The sequence below is a fragment of the Cherax quadricarinatus genome, unplaced genomic scaffold (assembly GCF_038502225.1).
Source record: "Cherax quadricarinatus isolate ZL_2023a unplaced genomic scaffold, ASM3850222v1 Contig728, whole genome shotgun sequence".
NCBI classification, from domain to species: domain Eukaryota; kingdom Metazoa; phylum Arthropoda; class Malacostraca; order Decapoda; family Parastacidae; genus Cherax; species Cherax quadricarinatus.
Genome location: NW_027195754.1, coordinates 96,736 through 114,691, shown reverse-complemented (window position 1 = coordinate 114,691; position 17,956 = coordinate 96,736). Strand labels below are relative to the sequence as shown.

Genomic DNA, 17,956 nt, shown 5'->3' with positions numbered 1-17,956 from the left:
ACGGTAAGCATTTTAGGCTAAACTATCAGTGAACACCTGTAACCTGAGAGAGAGAGAATATGTATACACGTTACCCTAGACATATACAGAGTATCTTATTTTAGGTTAAATTTTATCAGTGAACACCTAACTTTATATATACATTGAAAAACGCTAAACTTGAAATACTTATGTTTGATCTAAGGAAGCTCCAGTTTCTTGAATCAAGAGCCCTTTATCATCAAGGCACCCCCACACGCTGAAGGGTCATGTTAATGTACAGTGATACCTGCGACTTGTGTCGAGAAATTTTACCATATATGTAGTCAGTTTTGGCAGTAAACATTGCAAATCAGAATCTTGTTATTATACTTTTAGATAAACCATCGGGTACAAGTTTCCAGCAGTTTAAAGCCCAGCTACTGAAATTGAATACTCTTAACAACTCTCTCAAAGCCGTCTCTAAGTATCATGTTGCTTGGTAACTATCTAAAATAGAAGTATACAGCACAAACTAATAAGAGAAAATCCCCGGAAGCCGTTTAAACAGTCACACACAATCAAAACTGCAATAAATTCGCCTCAAATCAACAAATAGCAAAGCAGACCAGATTAGAACATGCTATTGACCTTACATTCTCACAAATACTATCTGGTCCCGAACATAATGGTGTAGAACAGCAAACAGACTACAACCACATGGAAGTTCAGACCTTTATACACACGTCTTGAACAGCAAAATAGTCAAGAGAGTATACTATATCCTGTACTAGGGTAGACTAGGCCTCTCGGTGGATGACATGATTAACTAGCGTGGCTGATAAGGTCTGACTTCAGAAACATGTTCAGTTCCTTCTGAAGCGTGTCTGAGGTAAGGAAGGACGTTGAAAAGTCTTGGCCCTTTCGCACTTTGAGTTTTCCTTAGCATGTTCAACAAATTCATTTTCAGTAATAAATACATTAAATGGGATCAAATATATCATGACCTTTTTGAAATATGCTGGGAAGGTAATAAATATGTTTAGCATGGATTTGAACCAGTATTTCGATAGGTTGAGCTCACTGGCACTCCGGACACGTCATTAATCACTGAAGACTGACAATTCAAATAAGTGATTCACCTTTACCTCTCCAGTGCTTCTGCTCGTCTCCAATTGTAGTCACCTCTGTATTCAACTGGTGACCCTGGTGGTTTAGCGCTTAGTTTTGATTATAATAAGGTATTCAACTGAAGAAGCTTGCTGCGTAGGTGAAACTTTCGTAAATAGACACCAACATATTGCACATATCTTATTATAAACGAAAGTTTGGAGGAGAAAACTAAAAAAAAAAAACACTAAGGGATACCTAATATGACGTCCCTATTTCAAGTACCTTATGACTCCCACACATGGTACCTGTTTATCTCCAACTTCCGCTTCCGTTACCAAACACCAACACTGATCTAGGAACTTTCAGAGCATGCATCGAACACGTGACATGCCTGCGACTGATTTCAAGAGTTTTTTCTACTCGTAGCCCAGCATGGTGTCAGAGTTCCAAGCTGTTGGTGCTAGCAGCCCGCAGGCTTACGGAGCCATCACAACTTGGAGAAGGAAGTGGTTCAGTTTCCTCTTGTAACTTGCCTGTATTCTGGTAACATTTCTTGTGTCTGCTGGTAGCAATTTACCCATATGTTACCTGTAGCTGATTCCGGGTATCACTGTGGTTGATGGCCTGATCAGAAAGGTTGTTCGGGCTAGCAGCATGCAGGTCACCGTAGGCACCAGAGTCCATGATGTAAAGGGCTCTTAATCCAAGGAAAGGGAGCCTCTCTCCCCTGCCTACAAACATGATTACCTCCCATTCTCCAGGCGCTGTATGACTTACGGGTTTAGCGCTTTCCCACGAACATAAGAGAAACGGTGAATTACAGCTGCGGTAGTGACCATTTGTAGACCAGTGCTGGACTAGGTGGTCGGACTATTGAGTTTTCTCACAGATAGCATTTCAAAGCTATCCTATATAACGTACGCTACCCCCCCCCCCCCCCATCATTGCGAAAAACAAGAGTAGGGTAACATTGGAGTGACCATGGTTCCAGGACCCACACGTACTTTATATGTCATTCCTTCCAAAGAACTTGCACATCCTATCACAGTATAGGATAGCAACTTGCAATGGCAGGTGGTGACATGTTGCAAGGCGTGGCGTCAATAGGTCAAGTATTAGTCTGTTTCAATGAGGTGGTGCAATGCTGAAAGCTCCCGGATACTGCTTAGTGTGTTGTGTGCCAGCACCATCGCTGCTTCTAGCTGAGGGCAAGTCACAGTGCTCGTAATACCTCACTCCCGAGGGCACACTACATGACCACCACCCAACTGCTGAAACTATAATGCTGTGCATTCAGCGACTCTCGATAACTGTCTCCTCAGTCATCACCGTGGTTCACTACTTTTAAAGGACCCCAATGGAAATAAGTCACTCTGACTTTTTTGGGTTATCCTAGGTTCTCTACACATATGCTGCTATGTATGATAATTCAATGTAACTGTGTTGGTGTATACCTGAATAAACTTACTTCCTCAGCCATCACTATGAATTCCAGGTTTTGTTCGCACATGCAAGTAACTCGCACCTTTTTACATTTACCAGTGTAAAAGTTATAATTGCCTAACCAATTTTAACCTTATCAGCGTACGTTGAGAAATTGGTTGAAAGAAAGTCAAAATGTAACGTTAGTATCGAGAGAACAGGGTGTAAAAGTGTATGTGAGGGAGGGGGGGGGGAGGACGTCAGCAAGGCTTGACCTGGTGATCCCGTGACCCCTGGAGTAAGCTGACAAGAAACGCTCTTGAAATCTTGATACAGTTTGACCTCTTGTTATTTTTTTAAGCGTTGATATATCAGCAGTGTGCTGCAACATTTCCTTACAGTGGAAACACACGCAGTGTCCTGCTGCTGCTTCACTTGTGACAGATTACTGTAACAGGTTTTTTTGTTAAATCTGTTATATTCCATCACACGGGATGGGTTACACCATCATACTACACACGGGATGGGTTACCCATCATACTCCACACGGGATGGGTTACCTCATCATACTACACACGGGATGGGTTACCCCATCATACTCCACACGGGATGGGTTACCCCCATCATACTCTACACGGGATGGGTTACCCCAACATACTCTACACGGGATGGGTTACCCCAACATACTCGACACGGGATGGGTTACACCATCATACTACACACGGGATGGGTTACCCATCATACTCCACAAGGGATGGGTTACCCCAACATACTCTACACGGGATGGGTTACCCCAACATACTCTACACGGGATGGGTTACCCCAACATACTCTACACGGGATGGGTTACACCATCATACTACACACGGGATGGGTTACCCCATCATACTCCGCATGGGATGGGTTACCCCATCATACTCCGCATGGGATGGGTTACCCCATCATACTCCGCATGGGATGGGTTACCCCATCATACTCCGCATGGGATGGGTTACCCCATCATACTCCGCATGGGATGGGTTACCCCATCATACTCCGCATGGGATGGGTTACCAACATCGTATTACATCCCCATCATACTCCACACGGGATGGGTTACCCCATCATACTACACACGTGATGGGTTACCAACATCGTATTACACACGGGATGGGTTACCATATACTACACACGGGATGGGTTACCCCATCATACTACACACGGGATGGGTTACCCCATCATACTCCACACGGGATGGGTTACCCCATCATACTCCACACGGGATGGGTTACCCCATCATACTACACACGGAATGGGTTACCCCATCATACACGGGATGGGTTACCTCATCATGCTCCACACGGAATGGGTTACCCATCATACTCCCTACGGGATGGGTTACCCCCATCATACTACACACGGGATGGGTTACCCCATCATACTCCACACGGGATGGGTTACCCCATCATACTACACACGGGATGGGTTACCCCATCATACTACACAAGGGATGGGTTACCATATCATACTACACACGGGAGGGGTTACCCCATAATACTCTACAAGGGATGGGTTACCCATCATACTACACACGGGATGGGTTACCCCATCATACTCCACACGGGATGGGTTACCCCATCATACTCTACAAGAGATGGGTTACCCCATCATACTACACACGGGATGGGTTACCCATTATACTCCACACAGGATGGGTTACCCCATCATACTACACACGGGATGGGTTACCCCATCATACTACACACGGGTGGGGTTACCCCATAATACTGGGTTACCCATCACCACACGGGATGGGTTACCCATCATGCTACATACGGGATGGGTTACCCCATCATACACACGGGATGGGTTACCCATCATGCTACATACGGGATGGGTTACCCCATCATACACACGGGATGGGTTACCCCATCATACACACGGGATGGGTTACCCATCATGCTACATACGGGATGGGTTACCCCATCATACACACGGGATGGGTTTCTTTCAAGTGGTGAAATTTGTCAGTTTCAGCTGGAGATTTCAGTAGGGCAATAAGGATATCATTAAGTATCAAACTATAACGTGTGGCTGAGGTAGAGAGTGGTGGGGGTGTGGCTGAGGTTGTGTGTGGTGGGGGTGTGGCTGAGGTTGTGTGTGGTGGGGGTTGTGGCTGAGGTAGAGAGCGGTGGAGGTGTGGCTGAGGTAGAGAGTGTTGGGGGTGTGGCTGAGGTAGAGAGTGTTGGGGGTGTGGCTGAGGTAGAGAGTGTTGGGGGTTTGGCTGAGGTAAAGAGTGGTGGGGGTGTGGCTGTCCACACACCTGGACACAGCTTGTCACATACACGGACACGTACGTGCCACGCACGGACAACTAATAAATTTACATTCTTCTTGAGTCATCGTTGATAGTGCTGGTCATGTGCTGAGGTGGGCTTCCACCTGCTGACTTTGTTGCAGAGGTTGGTAGGGGGGAGGTAGGTGTGTACACTCCCCTAATTGTGGTTGCAGTGGTCGAGACTCCTGTGTGTACGGGCTCGCCTAATTGTATTCACCAAATTGGTTGCAAGGATCTAGTCATAGCTCCTGGTCCCGCCTCTTCACTGGTCGCTACTAGGTCACTCTCAGCTCCGTGAGCTTTATCTTAAAGCTATGCAAGGATTCTGCCTCCGTTACATCACTTTCCAGAATTCCAATTCCTGACAATTCTATGATTGAATGCTTCCAAACATCCCTGTCACTCATCTGAGTCTTCAACTTCCAACTGTGACCCATTGTTGCTGTGTCCCATCCTGTCTCTGTCCACCTTGTCAATTCCTCTCAGTATTTTATGTTCTTATCATGTCCTCCCCTATATCTCCTATCCTCCAGTGTTGTCAGGTCGATTTACATTAACCTCTCCTCGTAAGACAGACCGCTTAGCTCCGTGACTAGTCTCATTGCAAGCCTTTGCACTTTCTCTAGTTTCATGACGTGCTTGGCCAGGTGTGAATTCCAAACTGGTGCTGCATAATGTGTTACATTTTCACATACGCTTTGCAGCTCATTTCCAAGTTAGGTTTGGGTAGGTTAGGTTGCGTTATCTCGGGAAAACTATAAAGATAAAAGACGATCAAATAATCTGCCGCGCGAACAGAAAACGGGCAGCCTCTGTGCGCTACTCGTATAGTTATGTCACATTTCAACTGTTCAAGACTCCGTCTACAGTCACCCATCTGGCTGTACAACAGTGCCATGTTGTCTGTGGTAAAGGCGACGGGCTGGTCCAAGAATTGGGCCAGAGCTTAGCAGATATGGTGTAGGAGATATCCTCTCTAAGACTAAGTATCATTACAATAATGGTATAATCGTAAATACAATTGATAGAGTCACTGGTTGGCGAAAATTCTTCAAATAAAGATACTAATGTGTTCTACGTTTCTAATACCTCGTCTAGTGTTGGTAGCCAAGCCTATATCAAGCTTAGAAAAATCGTTATAGAGATCCCAGACATTGCAGCTCAGAGAAGCCAAGAAAATCACTGGGTGTCTTCATAATCAAAATATAGAGCAGTTATTTTAGTGGTTGTGCAACCATGACGATTTTATAGCACTTAGATACAACACTGGAATGCGGGAGGAATAACCAGCGTTACGTGAGTGTGGGTGGATGGTGTCATCCATCATGGGTGAACACTGACACCACCACCAATGCTACTACCACTACCTTGACATTCTAGTACCACCTCTGCAGTGACCACCTGCTTGACGAGCACCACGACCACCTCGATAACAAACTATCCCTATTTAAACGACTATTACCTCCACCTCTACGACCACTCCCCAGAAGGCAGATACCATAATGTCAGCGAGGGGTTCTTAATCCAAGGAGCTGGACTTCTCCTTTCCTTCATTGGATCAAACCAGAATGCCTTTCATTTCCCAGGCGTTATGACCCATACAGGTTTAGCGCTTTCCCATTTGCCAGTGACAGGTTTCGAGGGTTCTTGTATCCTCCACAGCCAGATCTGAGAGTAGGCTTTTCTGCTGGCAGTCTAGTAACCAGGCTGATTGAGCTAGTGGCCACACAGCCATCACAACCCGGTGGTACATTTAAAAAAAGTTTTCATTTCGCTCTAGTGGCGTGACTTCAATTCATTTGTCCTGTACTTGTTCCGTGGGCACAGAGTTTCAGTAAGTCATCTGAGACACATTCCACTTCCTCGGTGGTTTGTAGTGTTGACCATTCCCTGGGATGCTACCCACAACGGTTAACTAATACCCAGGTACGACTTTACTTAAGGTGAACAGGGGCAGCGGGTGAAGGAGAATTGCCCATATATCTCGACTTCTTGAATCCTAGTATCTGCGAGCGGTGGGTGTGGTGTGCTGCACCAGTACAATGTTTTAATTACCCCTTCTGTAGCATATCTCATATTTTACGTCTTCCATGGTCAGCAGTGTATTCAGGTAGTAAGTGCTTTCACCTTGGAGTACTGGCCATTGTATGCACCGGTGTTTGATCTTTTCAACTTGAGTGGCCTTGCCAGGGTAAGTACCTCGATGACTTAAAGATAGCTCGGCACAGCAGTCAGGTTCAGTCTAGTCAGCGTCCAAAACTATACCAGTGAGCTAAACCTCCGTTATTGCACGCTTCCATGTAGCATAACGCTGATAACCCTGTATGCAGTGCTGTATGAATAGTGGTTTAGCGCTTAGTTTTGATTAAATAAATGATAAGCCTATGGGTTTGTACAGTGTACAGTATGTACAACTGTGCCAGTAGTAGGCCTTGCATATTTTATGTTCAAAAAGATCGTAAAGAGAATTCATTCTTTGGCCTGTGAAGCAGCCTACTGAAGCATATTTCTCACTTGGTAATTTTGCAAGGCCTAGTACTATAGGCTACTATACATCTCACTCCCCTCAAGGAAGGTTCCTTGATGTTGGTGAGGGGCTCTTGATTTAGGGAATTGGATCTGTGCTCCAGTTCCCCGAATTAAGCCTGAATGCCTTCCACATCCCCCCCCCAGGCGCTGTATAATCCTCCGGGTTTAGCGCTTCCCCCTTGATTATAATAATAATATACATCTCACTGGTGCCTACAAGAACGACTATTATAACTATTATCACCACGATCAATACTATCACCGCTACCATAATCACCACCACTGCTACTACCATTCACATTATATTCACCCTACTCGTATTACCTCACGTCGAGCCATTTTGACCATTACGATCCACAGTATAAATTGACTGCAATTCTCGACTCCACTTTATTGTTGAAGCTACAGCCAATGTATCTTCGTTAGGTTTGTGTCTGCACGTATCCTGTCTCCACCACCACCACACCCTGTGTCTCCACCACCACACCCTGCGTCTCCGCCACCACACCCTGTGTCTCCGCCACCACACCCTGTCTCCCCGCCACCGCATCCTGTCTCTCCACAGTGTCGCTGCCACCACCCCTTGTGGTAGTAGCGACACGCACATCACCTTATTTTGTCTCCACACACCCTGTCAGCACCATACTGTGTCATCACACCCGTTGTCACAACCAGAACACCCTTTATCACCACCACCACCTGTCCCAGGCTTGTCTGGCGATTGCCTGGTCAACCAGGCTGTTGCTGCTAGCGGCCCGCTGGTCCACATCCATCACAGCCTAGCTGATCTGGTACCTGGTGGAGATACTTGTCCCAGCAGTGTTTCTGATATCCTCTGGTAAGATGTTTAAAGTCTGGGACCACAGATGTTTATACAATGTTCTCTTGTGCCCACGGTGCCCCTGCTTTTCAGTGGGTTTTACATTTTCTCTCATATTTCTCACTCCATCAAGTATGTTGTAGCAGTGTGTAGACCTGGGACTAGGCCCAAGAGCAATGTCTGTCTCTGTCTCTCATTTGCATTTTCCACCCATGCCATGGAGGTCCCGCGTGTGTATGTTTGGAGCATATTGCCAATGAGCTTATTCTTCCGAGAAATAAGTTCAGATTCACGGTGGTCATATTGTCTTTCCTTAAGGGACGTAATGTTGTTGGTGGGGGGGGGGGAGGTGACGCCAGCAGCAACAGCCTGGTTGACCAGGCAAGCACCAGACAAGCCTGGCCCAGGGCCGGGTTCCAGGAGTAGAAAAACTCGAAACTTATCAAAGGTAAAGGTAGGTCAACTCGGGCAGCACGTAGAAGACTTCCATACGTCTCGTCTTGTTCTGGAATCGAATCCGGGTCTCTTCGGTTGTGAGCTTAAAAGTCATTAGTGACGGGAAGTAATGAAGGACTGAATGAGAACCCCTCAACATAAGAAAGAAGGAACACTGCAGCAGGCCTACTGGCCCATGCGAGGCAGGTTCAAGTCTCCTACCAGCTTAAGCCAATGCCCCAACCTAGTCAGGTCAGGTCACATTCACTTAAGGAAGGAACACGGCAACTGACCTAGTAGCACAAGCTAATCACGTCCAACTCACACCCACCCACTCATGTATTTATCTAACCTATTTTTAAAACTACACAACGTTTTAGCCTCTATAACTATATTCGGGAGTTTGTTCCTCTCCTCCACAACTCTATTACCAAACCAGTGCTTTCCTATATCCTTCCTGAGTCTGATTTTTTCCAACTTAAAATTATTGCTGCGAGTCCTGTCTAGGCTAGATATTTTTAGCACGCTATTTACACCCCCTTTATTTATTCCTGTCTTCCATTTATACACTTCAATCATATCCCCCTAATTCTACGCCTTTCTAGAGAGTGCAGATTCAGGGCCCTCAGTCTATCCTCAGAGGGAAGATTTCTGATACATGGGATCAACTTTGTCATCCTCCTTTGTACGTTTTCCAAAGCATTTATATCTATTCTGTAATACGGTGACCAAAACTGTGCAGCATAATCTAAATGAGGCCTAACCAGGGATATACAGAGTTGAAGAACAACCTGAGGACTCCTAATATTTATGCTTCTTGATATGAAGTCAAGGATTCTGTTGGCTTTATTGCGAACTCTTATGCACTGTTGTCTTGGTTTCAGATTACTGCTAACCAGAACTCTTAAATCTTTATCGCAATCCGTAATATTAAGATCTACATTATTTATTATATATTATGTGGCATGGTTATTTTCCTCTCCAACATTTAGAACTTTGCATATGTCTATATTAAACAGCGTCTGCCACTTCTCCGACCATTGCATCAGTCTATTCAAATCTTCCTGAAGTGCTCTAATGTCCTCGTCAGAATGAATTCGACGGCCTATTTTGGTGTCATCGGCAAACTTGCTGATGTCGCTCTTTATGCACTCATCTATGTCGTTTATGTAGATTGTGAACAGCAGGGGGCCCAACACTGACCCCCTGTGGAACACTGCTCTTGACGCTTTCCCACTCTGATTTCTCCCCATTTCTGGATACTCTCTGCTGCCTGTTTGTCAACCATGCCTCTATCCAGGAAAAATTTTTTTCCTCCTATTCCATGTGCCTTAATTTTCCTCAATAGTCTCTGATGTGGGACCCTGTCAAAAGCCTTACTGAAGTCCATATACACAATATCATATTCGTTATCATGATCTACCTCCTCAAATACCTTAGTGGAAAAGTTAATAAATTCGTAAGGCAGGAACGCCCCTTTGTAAAACCGTGCTGAGGTTCTTTGATGCTGGTGATGGGCTCTTGATCTAGGGATGTGGATCTGGGCTCCAGTTTTTTTTAATTGAGCCTGAATACCTTCCCCCCTCCGCAGGCAGTGTATAATCCCTACTGGTTTGGAACTCCCACATTATGAATGAGGAGGGCAAGAAGGGTATGAAGAAAGGAGGATGATAAATTAGACATGTGCAACAGTGGCTTCATCAGTCCTATACAAAGAACAGTGATCAGACTGTCTTTCAGCCTGGAGTCGGTGTAATCAGTCTGTCAATCTAGAAGAGTACAACATGTGAAGCCAGTGTGTGGCGAAATGTTCCACAGTAAATATACCCGTGTTGCACAAGTCTTAATTTATCAATTTGTCGGTTCTCAGAACCATGTATCTACATACCTAATGGATAGGGCATCAGTGTCATAAAACAGATCACAGAGGCCAGACGTGACTTAATCAGTTTTATTTCCGCTGCTACCTGCCTCACCTGCCACGGTGCATACTAACACAGATTACACCTAGGAGTAAGCACACACAGTTCAGATTTAATGCACAGTATGTGGCCTTGGGATTTGTTCCAGGCACGCACGGTATTATCAGTACGAGAAAGAAAACGCGAGCGATTGAATAAGCAAGCAAGCCAGAAAGCAAGCAAGCCAGCAAGCAAGCAACAGGTTGAGTTAGGTGGGATCACTCACGTCAGGTTTTTCAGCCAATCTTCCCAGGCAGCGTATGTGCGAGAAGGATGGTGTGGTGGCAGGGGTGAGTGTGGTCCTAACACTCGGCTAAAACAATCCAAATGGTAAATCCCCCCTATTTGCAAACATTCATTTGAAAAAAAAAAATGACAAGGTTAGCTATATTAGTGAATTACAGAGGCAAATGCTTTGAGGCTTCGAGGCGTGTCTGTTATTTAAATGCATAACTTGCTCTATGCGGGCAGTAAATGATCTTTGAATTTGTTCCAACTCTGTGCTCTCTCCTGCCCTGAGTGGAGCCACAAACAATGAACAGTACTTCAAGTGAGAGAGTATAAGCTATTTGGAAAGTGCCCCTCCCCCGTGCCACACACACAAGTGGATGTTTTGAGATAACGATTAAAAACTACAATATTTATAGACGTGATAGAATAAATAGGGACAATGTGACACATTTTGATGCACAGAACTGAACTCACTCCCTATGAAAGCTAGAAGCTTGGCAGTGCAAAAAAAAAAAAAGTCAAAAGCAGCGAGAACATAAGGAATAATAAGCATAAAGGGAAATACCAACAAACTTCTGGTTGTCTTCAAGAGGGAACTTTGCGATTTCCAGTTCCTGATCAACCGGGCTGTGATTCCTACTTTGGACTGCAGGCAGTAGCACTAACAGCCTGGCTGATCAGGCTATCAACCAGGAGGCCTGGTTTGGGACCAGGTTACGGGGGTAGTGAGCCTCGAAGTTTTTTTCAGATAACCTTTGGGTTACTGACCAGGCAAGGAGTGGCGCATTCGGGCCAGGTAAGAGTGGCACTGAGTGGCGCACCTGGGCCAGGTAAGAGTGGTGCACCTGGACCAGGTATGAGTGGCGCACCTGGACCAGGTAGGCGTGGCGCACCTGGACCAGGTAGGCATGGTGCACCTGGACCAGGTAGGCGTGGCGCACCTGGGCCAGGTAGGCGTGGCGCACCTGGGCCAGGTAGGCGTGGCGCACCTGGGCCAGGTAGGCGTGGCGGCACTGAGTGGCGCACCTAGGCCAGGTGAGGGAAGTGGCACACCTGGCGGGCAGGTGGACTTGATAACCTGGTCTTCAGTAAAAGCCGCTGATACTGCTGCTTCAGATACCACTAAGAGGTGCCACAGTGACTGATACTACTGAGTCAACGCCGTCCTGACTCACGTGAGTCAAGCTTGTAACATTTACACTTAAACACACACAGTCCTGGCTACAGAGAAGAGTCTTACAGGATTTTGCTTATACAAGAAACGATTTATTCTAAATTTCCTAAACTTTCCTCTGTTGTGACATACGCTCGTTTTTAAGCAATTTGGTAACCCTAATAATAATAATAATAATAAGGAAGTCCAGCTCAACCTCTGTCATTCATATACATTATGTCCAGTACGCCTGTAATGCCTCACAAAGATAATTTCATTAACGCTGCTTGACACTTTCACTGGGTTGTCCATCATTATCACACCACGGGTGATGAATGTGCAATTGTAAACAATTTTTGCCTAAGCTCTGCCAACTCGTCTGACGTTATATGACCCTTGTGGGTTTAACGCTTAGTTTTGATTGTTTGCCACCTCGTTGTCAGACGTATTACAGCCGTTTTGTTTAATTAATGGTTATGTATACTTTTTGGATGTGTAATATAACTTAACCAAACTTTACATAAAGAATATGGCATCAGTAGTAAATTTCGAGTACCCTACGGACTAGGAATATGAATAACAGAGCAAAGTCAATGGAGATTAAACTCCCCTGGCTGGAACAATGGAGATTAAACTCTCCCCCTGGCTGGAACAATGGAGATTAAACTCTCCTCCTCGCTGGAACAATGGAGATTAAACTCTCCCCCTGGCTGGAACAATGGAGATTAAACTCTCCCCCTGGCTGGAACAATGGAGATGAAACTCTCCTCCTGGCTGGAACAATGGAGATTAAACTCTCCCCCTGGCTGGAACAATGGAGATTAAACTCTCCTCCTGGCTGGAACAATGGAGATTAAACTCTCCTCCTGGCTGGAACAATGGAGATTAAACTCTCCCCCTGGCTGGAACAATTCAGTTGTGACTTGTTTCAAGACTGACCGGAATGTTGTCCTAAGGTTCCTCTCGTGAGTGAAGAACACAGCCAATCTTTTTATTACTAGACCCCTCAAGGGAGGTTCCCTGACGCTGGTGAGGGGCTCTTGATCTAGGGAATTGGATCTGTGCTCCGGTTCCCTGAATTGAGCCTAAATACCTTCCATCCCCCCCACATGCGCTGTATAATCCTACGGGTTTAATGCTCCCCCATAATTATTATAATAATTTATTACTCGACATTTTGCCGTAAATAAGATCTGATAAAACTTCGTACAAGACAAAACACTGAATAAAAGAAACTTTAACAAAAAATAAAAGTTAAGAGAAAGCGTTAAGAAATTGACTCTGGAAATCTCGTACGAACATTGACATAGTGAAATTAGGATTAATTTGTATCTACATCTCTTCCCAACCACTAACGGCCCCCTTCAAGGCTGGTGACATTGCAGACCTGGAGTGTGTGCAAAGAACTTTCACTGCACATATAAGCACGATAAGGCACTTATATTATTTGGAACGGTTGAAGGTCCTTGATCTGTATTCCCTGGAACGCAGGCGAGAGAGATACATGATAATATACACTTGGAAGGTCCTGGAGGGATTGGTTACCTGGAGGTTATTCCGGGGATCAACGCCCCCGCGGCCCGGTCCATGACCAGGCCTCCCGATGGATCAGGGCCTGATCAACTAGGCTGTTACTGCTGGCCGCACGCAGTCCAACGTACGAGCCATAGCCCGGCTGATCCGGCACTGACTTTAGGTATCTGTCCAGCTCTCTCTTGAAGGCAGCCAGGGGTTTATTGGCAATTCCCCTAATGCTTGATGGGAGGTTGTTGAACAGCTTTGGGCCCCGGACACTTATGGTGTTTTCCCTTAGTGTACCAAGGGCGCCCCTACTTTTTATTGGGGGCATTTTGCATCGCCTGCCCAGTCTTTTACTTTCGTAGGGAGTGATTTCTGTGTGCAGATTTGGGACCATTCCTTCCAAGATTTTCCAAGTGTAGATTATGATATATCTCTGGTTTAGAAAGACACGTAAGCAAACACTATAACATATTTGAACATTAAAATGGTATAAAATACCGACAGGTTGTTAGGTAAGACACATATGCAACAGTTAGGTATCTTTATTATGAAACGTTTCGCCTACACAGTAGGCTTCTTCAGTCAAGTACAGAAAAGTTGATAGAAGCAGAAGATACTTGAAGACGATGTAATCAGTCCATCACCCTTCTCCAGACTGAGGGACTGACCACCTCAAAACTTTAAGGGTGATGGACTGATTACATCGTCTTCAAGTATCTTCTGCTTCTAAAACGTTTCGGTCCTGGGACCTTGATCACTTTTAACATACAGAGGTAGAAAGACATTATATATATAGGCGGAGAGTGAGATGTGACGCACGTGACCTGAGGAATGTCATAAGAACATAAGAATGGAGGAACACTGTAGAAGGCCTGCTGGCCCATGCGAGGCAGGTCCTTATCAAAACAACCTCTACCTATGAGGAGGACGGGTAGACGATGAAATCAACACTGGAAACTACAAAATTTCAAAAACATTGGCATACATGATACTTAAGCAGCACCAACCCAACAACACAGGAGTCACATGATTTCATCGTCTACCCGTCCTCCTCATAGGTAGAGGTTGTTTTGATAAGGACCTGCCTCGCATGGGCCAGCAGGCCTTCTACAGTGTTCCTCCATTCTTATGTTCTTATGACATTCCTCAGGTCACGTGCGTCACATCTCACTCTCCGCCTATATATATAATGTCTTTCTACCTCTGTATGTTAGAAGTGATCAAGGTCCCAGGACCGAAACGTTTTCTAATAAATATGTTATAGTGTTTGCTTACGTGTCTTTCTAAACCAACTTGTCGGTATTTATTACCAAGGTTTATACCATGATATATCTCTCCCTCCTGCGTTCCAACGAGTACAAGTCAAGTGCTTCCAAGCGTTCCCAGTAGTTAAGGTGCTTGACAGAACTTATACGTGCAGTAAAGGATCTCTGTACACTCTCTAGATCTGCGATTTCACCTGCTTTGAATGGAGATGTACAGCAGTATTCTAGCCTAGAGAGAACAAGTGATTTGAAAAGGATCATCATGGGCTTGGCATCTCTCGTTTTGAAAGTTCTCATTATCCATCCTATCATTTTCTTAGCACGTGCGATCGTGGCACTGTTGTGATCCTTGAAAGTGAGATCCTCAGACATTACTACTCCCAGGTCCCTTACATTATTTTTCCGTTCTATTGTATAGCCGGAGTCAGTAGTATACTCTGTTCTAGTTATTATCTCCTCCAGTTTTCCATAACTGAGTAGTTGGAATTTGTCCTCATTGACCATCATATTGTTTACCGTTGCCCACTGGAAAACTTTGTTTATATCTTCTTGGAGGTTAACCGCGTCCTCAGCAGATGACAGCCTCATGCAGATCCTAGTATCATCCGCAAAGGATGATACGGTGCTGTGGTGTATATCTCTGTTTATGTCTGATATGAGGATAAGGAATAAGATGGGGGCGAGTACTGTGCCTTGTGGAACAGAGCTCTTCACCTGCACACGAAAATCACTCCCTATGAAACCAAAAGACTCGGCAGGAGATGCTACATCCCCCCAATGAAAAGCAGGGGTGCCACGAGTACATTGAGATACAAGACAGTAAGTGTCCGGGGTCCAAGACTGTTCAACTGCCCCCCTATGTAAGGGGGATTACCAATAGACCCCTGGCTGTCTTAAGGCACTGGACAGGCACCTTAAGTCAGTACCTGACAAACCAGGCTGTGGTTCGTACGTCAGCTTGCGTGCGGCCAGTAGTAACAGCCTGGTTGATCAGACCCTGATTTACCGTGAGGCCTGGTCTCAGACCGAGCCGCGGGGGCGTTGACCCCCGAAACCCTCTCCAGGTAAACCAGTGGTTTCCTGTACTTTACAAATATAAATTTATACGGCCTGAAGCCAGTGTTTCGCTCTTATCTTGCTTTATATTTCTCAGCGGTAGAGCGTCCGGCTCACAACTGAATGGCCCGGGTTCAATTTTGTGCAGGGTGATACGTTTGGCCAAGTTTCAAAAGGGTCCCGTAGCTCAGTCGCTAGTTCACACAACCGTACAAGGGGGTTGATCTCCCGGTTCGGCTGGAAAACACTGCGTTTCCGTAAGACACCTGCTGTCCTTGTTCACCCCTCAATAAATGGGTACCTGGGTGTTAGTCGACTGGTGGGGGTCGCATCCTGGGACAAAATTGACATAACTTGCTCGAAATGCTCTGTTTAACAAGGGGGCTTTCTATATAGTAGTATGTCATTAATGTCATTTAGGCCTGTATACCTTGTACGTGTACTTGTAGAAAGATTGTTATAACTGCTGTCCCTTCTCGTCCAGCGGTAAAAGAAACGTGTTAGTCAACCGTTACGGGTAGCATCCGGAGAAGGGGAAGACTTAAGGATCCGGACTAGAAATAACCCACACTGCTTGGCTCCCCTGGCTTGTCCTGAATTATAACCCTCCGGGGTTAGTAACCCAAATAAAATCCTCTTGTGGATAGGTTGTGTTTTTTCCTTTGTGGCTTTACGGCCTGGGATGCCTCCAGGCGTACCCTATACTAAATTCGCTAATGAGTGTCCGGTCCACTGTGCTCTCCCAGTGTCGACTACCTCCCTCAGGGTACCCCCCTGTGGTGTACCCCCCAGTTATTCTACACCACCGGCACCTGACCCTGCTCCCTCCACACCCACCATGAGGCTAAGCAGGTGTCCCCTCTCGTGTAGTGTTGGTCTGGGGTACTGGACGGGGTAGAGTAAGGAGAGAGAGAAAAGACTGGGGATGTGTGCTGCGGGGTTTAAGTGATGCTTGTGGTATGGTGTCACCCTTCTTTCCAACAACAGTAAGCTACTCCCTTTGTCCAACAACAGTAAGCCACTCCCTTTTTCCAACAACAGTAAGCCACCCCTTTCCAAGAGGAAACACTTTCTAGGAAGAAACAACCCCTCCTTCCAACATTAAGCTACACCCTTCACCACAAACAGTAGGCAGTCCCCTCTCCTACCAGCAGTAAGGGAGTCCCCTCTCCTACCAACAGTAAGGGAGTCCCCTCTCCTACCAACAGTAAGGGAGCCCCCTCTCCTACCAACAGTAAGGGAGTCCCCTCTCCTACCAACAGTAAGGGAGTCCTCTCCTACCAACAGTAAGAGAGTCCCCTCTCCTACCAACAGTAAGGGAGTCCCCTCTCCTACCAACAGTAAGGCAGTCCCCTCTCCTACCAACAGTAAGGGAGTCCTCTCCTACCAACAGTAAGGGAGTCCCTTCTACCAACAGTAAGACAGTCCCCTCTCCTACCAACAGTAAGGCAGTCCCCTCTCCTACCTACAGTAAGGGAGTCCCCTCTCCTACCTACAGTAAGGGAGTCCCCTCTCCTAACAACAGTAAGGGAATCCTCTCTCCTACCAACAATAAGGCAGTCCCCTCTCCTACCAACAGTAAGGCAGTCCCCTCTCCTGCCAACAGTAAGGCAGTCCCCTCCTGCCAACAGTAAGGCAGTTCCCTCTCCTACCAACAGTAAGGCAGTCCCCTCTCCTGCCAACAGTAAGGGAGTCCCCTCCTGCCAACAGTAAGGCAGTCCCCTCTCCTACCAATAGTAAGGCAGTCCCCTCTCCTATCAACAGTAAGGGAGTCCTCTCTCCTACCAACAGTAAGGCAGTCTCCTCTCCTACCAACAGTAAGGCAGTCCCCTCTCCTACCAACAGTAAGGCAGTCCCCTCTCCTGCCAACAGTAAGGCAGTCCCCTCTCCTGCCAACAGTAAGGCAGTCCCCTCTCCTGCCAACAGTAAGGGAGTCCCCTCCTGCCAACAGTAAGGGAGTCCCCTCTCCTGCCAACAGTAAGGCGGTCCCCTCTCCTGCCAACAGTAAGGGAGTCCCCCCTCCTGCCAAAAGTAAGGGAGTCCCCTCTCCTGCCAACAGTAAGGCAGTCCCCTCTCCTGCCAACAGTAAGGCAGTCCCCTCTCCTACCAACAGTAAGGCAGTCCCCTCTCCTACCAACAGTAAGGCAGTCCCCTCTCCTACCAACAGTAAGGCAG

At 46.3% G+C, this 17,956-nt stretch overlaps 1 protein-coding gene across 1 annotated transcript in view; it reads right to left on the bottom strand.

The window, feature by feature from the left end:
* The window catches only part of LOC128684809 (protein trapped in endoderm-1), an 81,503-nt gene that overhangs the window by 12,738 nt on the left and 50,809 nt on the right, over nt 1–17,956 (bottom strand). The window lies entirely within an intron of this gene.